Source organism: Candoia aspera, chromosome 2 (genome assembly GCF_035149785.1).
Source record: "Candoia aspera isolate rCanAsp1 chromosome 2, rCanAsp1.hap2, whole genome shotgun sequence".
NCBI classification, from domain to species: Eukaryota; Metazoa; Chordata; class Lepidosauria; order Squamata; family Boidae; genus Candoia; species Candoia aspera.
In genome coordinates this window covers 117,482,860-117,488,859 of record NC_086154.1, presented here as the reverse complement: position 1 = coordinate 117,488,859, position 6,000 = coordinate 117,482,860, and positions in this window count along the sequence as shown.

The following is a 6,000-nucleotide window of genomic DNA, read 5'->3' as shown; positions in this document are numbered from 1 at the left end:
TAGTAGCATTTGTATTTCTTTCTCCCTCCATTCACTCTTAATGGGAACTAGCATCCAACTCAGGTTTTAATGTCTTTGCCATAACTCTCAATCTAAAAGAGACAAAAAAAAACTGTGATAAAGCATCCAAACGGATATACATCCCATAATAGTGCATATAGAGCCCAACTTCATACACATATAAAATAGGAAAATAAGCTCTCTTCTAGCACTTCTGAATTGGGGTGGGGGTGGCGAGAGAGAAGCAATCTGAATATGAGTCAACAATGTAATTACAGTTCCACTAGCAGTCCTTCTATTCACCAGAGCAAGGAGGCCATAAACCATGGTTTACAAGTCATAGTGTTGCATTCACACAGTATACTCAGCTAAAACCATACAAACCTCATTATTGGCTTAGTGTAATGTATGAACCCGGTTATAGAATTGGTTAATCCTTAATGACAGATGCTTTCCCTTATCTCTGCTTCATTAAGTACTTCTTGGCTTGTGGCAAACTGTAATTTATCATCACATCCAAACTGGAAGTCAGTGAATTGGCTTGCCTTCGAAACTGTAATTGCAAGTCATGATTTGAATTTGATTTGCCTCCTTACTGATTCCTACCAATTGTACACCATATTATTCTTTCCAGGGCTGGCTTTCTCACTAGGTAGAGTACCAGCTATTGAAGGGCAGAATGGCTGCTGGTTCCCCATTTCCCCCAGGTGCCCTAAATTTATCTTGGATTCTGCTGCCTGGAGATGTGAAGCTGGTGAATCATTCTACCCACAAGTGTTAGAAAAAAATCAGTTGTATTCTGTGTGTAGAATAGATTAGAAAACCCTTGTCCCATTGGGTCGCTTCAGAGATATTTCCTTACCAGATTCTTCAATGCCTTCAACAATGGCAGAGCTTCTAATGTACTGCCTTCACTGGAAAAGTTCTTAAAAATTCAGGGAGATAGTCAAACATCAGGAGTTGACCACAGGAAATGTTTTATGACATTTTGTATTATGTCATAAAATGTTATGATAATTTGTATGTCATAAAATATTTTATAAAATTTGCCAAATTTCAATTCCATGGGAGTCATGGGTCCCAGATTTTGGACACATTCTGTAAGTTAGCCCATTTGAGGTACCTTGGTTCAAAAATTGTTGCCCTACAAGGCACCATTTTGCCCAGTTAAAGGTTACAAACAAACAAACATGAGAGTTTTAGTAGTATATAGATGGAGGGAACCATCTTGTTCTTTCCCTAGGCTGCAAAGTATTTGTGGCTGGTGCACTGGAGGTTGGCTAAATATAAAGTTTAAGGTGCTATATTATTTGCTGGAACAAAGTAGCAACATATACAGGTGGACCAACCATGTGTCAACTTTGCATCATCTTTTCAGAATGCCTCAGTTGTATTCTGCTTGTATTAATTATTATTCCAAACTTCTTTAAAGAGAGGACAGCTTCAGAAAATAAGAAAAGATGATCTCTACTTTCCATGTTTTTCCAGGATTGGGTGGCAGTGGCAGTGGGGAGAGCGCTAACTAGGCAATCTACACGGTGACCATCTGTTGTTTTATAAATGTTACCCTGAAAGATTGATGCCTCAAGTCCTGGTGGATGATTATGATTCCCGGGAGACAGGTTTTCTTTTCAGCGTTATAGACTCATTTTTCCAAGGAGGAGGTGTAAAATTTCTTTTTCTTTTGACCACAGAAAATGAGAAGCTAGGAAAGATAGTAATTATCTTCTCCTTTTCCCAAAGTACTTATTCATTACATGTCCATTCACAGTACTGGCTATCACAGCATCATCACTGCTTGGGGGCAGAGAATATATTTTCCTACACTTTGTAGTTTTTTTAAGGATTTTTCCCTCTTCTCTTTACTAAAGCATCTGAGCCACCTGTACTTTTTTATTTATGGCTTCCAAAATGACAGGAGGAAAACATCCTTTTCCCAAAGGACAAGGTAATGTTTGACAGACAGCATCCTCCAGTGTAACACCCATAAAATATACTGGGAGGGGGAATCATTCCCAACCAGCAGCCTGGCTGGGAGTAATGATAATTGCAGTCTTACACTGTGGGGAACCCCACAGTAGGAGTATTGGGGTGACAATCATTGTATCAAGCAAATAACTGAGTGTTGGGAAACCTGTGGTTCTCCAGATATTGCTGAACTACAATTCCCAGTAGCCCTAGCCAGCAGCAAGAAATCTGTAAGGCACCTCCCCTCACCTCACGGATATCTCAGTGTTGTATCTTATTGGTACATCATTTGCACTGAATAATTTCACCGATGCATTCATGGACATTGGAGTGAATTGTAAAAAACCCAAGTATATGCTTGATTAGGTAGCTGCTCCAGTGAGCTCCAAAATAGCGAGAAATGCCATGGGAACTACTGCTATGGCAACGTATGGAATTGTTGGCATGTCCTCTATGTGTAAGGGTATTTAATTGTGAAAGATCCTTAACCTCTTCAGATGCTCCAGAGGAGATAGGCGTCTGTGGCCCCACTAGAAAACATTTGGGCAATCTTCCCCAGTGTGGTATCCTCCTAATTTCTTGAAATTCTGCTCACATCATCCCCAGCCAGTATGGCATTGTAAGTCCCATAATACTGGGGCAGCAGATTGGGGAAGACTGTCTTAATAGGCTAAGGAGAGCCAATGGTGCTGCAGAAAAACAGTGAACATAGACAAATTTAGGCCAAGTTCAAACTGCTGATCAGCCAAGTAAGCTCAAGCCATTAGACTCCTTCATTGGTTGGTGGGAGGGTAATTAAAAGATACTTTGATAATGACTGATACTGTCACAATGACCAGAGATTCCCTTGCACCAATCAGTGAAGTTTCTCCTAAAAATAAAAGCTTGGCATCACAGTTTGGAAAGTTCCTACTTTACAGTGTCCATTTCTCCATCCTGAATTAACTCATTTGCTAGCTGAGCCCATCAATATTCTCATTCCCTTCATGCTCCAATATTTCATATACCTGTGTGTGAGTGTTTTACAATGACAAAGCTCTTGTATTTTTAAAATATGCACATATATTCAGCAAGTAAAGGCTTAAATAGAGATAATAGTGATCAAGAAAATATTTGTTGACACTTAATTCTGAAAGGCACCAGACATTCTGTGACTGGGAAAAAAAGTGATAACTCTATTAATGAAATGGTAGAACTAGAAATATGTCCTTCTTTAGCCCTCCTTGGTTTCCTCCTTCTCTCCATTTGTTCGTTATTGTGAATTACACCAGACATCTGATCTCCTCTGGTACTTTGAGTATTGCAAATACCTGAGGCTCCCTTCAGAAGAAAAGTGGTCTAATACTAATGCTATTATAAATGAACAAATATCACACCACCCTGGCTATCATAGGAGCTTTCCATGCATCCAACTGTGGCACAAAATGCTGCTGCAACAAGTTTTTTGTCATGATGTTGCCTTCATCTGATCCTCAGCCCTTATCTGAGGCAATGTTATGTCATCCTCAACTCTTCCAGTATTAAATTAGCATTTTCCCTCCTTAGCCATGGATACAGGCTGCCATAATTCATGGCTATTCTATCAGTCATGAAGTCAGATGATCTTCTAAAGGGTGGAATCAGCCCAACTCCTATTGACCATTTTAGACTAGCGCAGGCAGCCTCCATCTTCTCTGGACCCTGGGCATAGCCCTCCCGGACTGTTCTGCTTTGGCCAGCAGGAATGCCTGGATCTTTCCAGCTGGCCTTTTGGGCCCACTCAGAGACTTGGCTTTGAAAGAGGAATCAGCCCAACTAACAGATGACAGGCATATCCACTGTATGATACAATGCGAATCTCTCACCACACTGCAGAACCCCATTGTGCACAATCTCGTATTAATATGGCAGGTGTGGTCATCTGTGTGGTAAAGCAGGAATCTCCTTAGATTGTATCATACCACCCTCATCTGTCAGCTGTTAAGTCAGTCTGCCGTGGTGCCTCCTCAGGTATCCATTTCTTGTTCTAAATTAGCATAGATTGAGGAGATACCCACTGAGCCACTTAGACTAGGATGGGAAGACCTAGGTTCAGCCATGGAAACTCACTGGGACTTTAAGCTAAACACAGATCTCTCTGTCCAACCTATCTCAACCTGAGAGGAAAATCAAAATTATGTGTGTGCCACACATCTCTTAAGCTCCAAGAGCAGTGATTGTCAAGTGAAATTATGATCAACCATATGATCTTCAAATGAATGTTTTTATGTACTTCTCCATAGCATTGTTTAATTTTTATACTTTTTACATTCTCATTCCACAACCCCAAAAGAAAACTACAAATATGAAATACAATGAATGGGGATTTCACTGACCTAGAGATCCATTCACACCTGGCTCCTTACCACTCAAAAGATTTATTGAACATTCATGACCAGCAAGTTTTCACTAACAGAAATTGTTGTTATGCCAAAGGTACATAAAATAATTCTAATTCAATATAAGTATAAAAAACTCAATTTTGGATTATATTTTGGGTACAAAATTTATTTTAAAAAGTTTTAAAATAGAAGAAGTGGATACATAAATGTAAACATAATCATTGCCTTATTTACCAAAAAATGTGAACTCGGGTGCTCTTAAAGACAAAAATTAGAGAGGGGGCTTTTGGCTTCACTGGATGTTCCCTGCATTTCCAAATGTTTATTCAGTGGTCTGCAATTAAAGAAGTTTGAGAAACAATGTCCCAGAGGAAAAACATGTATCATGAGATTATCCCTAATGAACAAAAGGCTGTTTATTTGAAATGCTGCCATTTTGTTTTCCCACTATTACAGTCCCTCAATAGTTCTTGCTCAGGACTTTTCAGATGTTTTGTGTCTAATGATACATGTACTTGTGAGACTCTGGGAAACTGTGTGTTATAGCCAGTACTGGAGCTCTCAGGTCACCCATGGAAACTGAGGTTGTGGCCTCCCTTACCCTCAACTACCTCGTTTGCATTATTTATTTTTGATCCAAGTACTCATACATCAATTGGCTAGAAAGACTACTTAGAAAGAACTAAAATTCCCACGTTTTTAAACTCCCTGGCTGTCCCTACAAAGAAGGCCTAGGCCTTTCTCTCATTAGTGATGTAGAATGTCAGCCATTGTTGTAGTAATACAAAGTCTATTATTATTACAGTATACTTATATTAGCACAGCAATCCTTGGATGATGACACTATAAACCACTAGTGAGGAAATGGCCCTAGGGAGAATTCAGGAAAGGGCAGACTTCAGAATCATAGTGAGAAACAGAAAAACAAAATAATTCCCCCTCCCCAAAAATATTCAAATATCTGGAAGCTCAGAAGTTCTTTAAAGGCTCTTTCACTCTTCAATTCTAGACAACACACAAACTACTTTGCAGTTTTAGAAACACGCGCACCCTTCCCTGACTGCTGCAGGACGCAAAGCGTGGAATTATATCTCCCTAAGTCTTTGTATCCTACCAATTTCAAACATTTAGATAGTTGCAGGAGAGAATGCAACTGACAAACGAGTCAAGCCGCGGGCATTTACGCAAGACTCTCCATTCATCTCTTTCGCGCCAATTACAAAATGAAGAACACCCATCCACAGCCGCAGCCCTTCACCGGAATCTTCCTCCGGATTATGTGGGAAATAACGGCTCCCTGCGCATGCTAAGAAACAAATTATGTTATCGACGGCGCCGCCAAGCCTTCCGGGCCTCCGGTCCCTGCACGGCAGAAATCGTTCCTTGGGGACCAGGCGCTCTCCTCCCGGCTCGGCCAGGCGACCTCCAAATTCCCTTCCGCGCCGGCCGGCAGAGAGCGACTGAGAGTCGCGCAAGACCCAACTCAGCCAATGGTGCGCCACCGAATCACCAGGAGGAAGCTTCCCGCGCGCACGGTTGTTGTGTACAGTTTGGAAAGATCTCCAGGGGACTCGAAACACCAGGAGGCGGACGAGGAGAGGCGGCGGCCGGCCACCGGCGGATCCCTGCACACCGGTCCCAGATGGAGGGCGGCGGCAAAGCCACCAGAGGC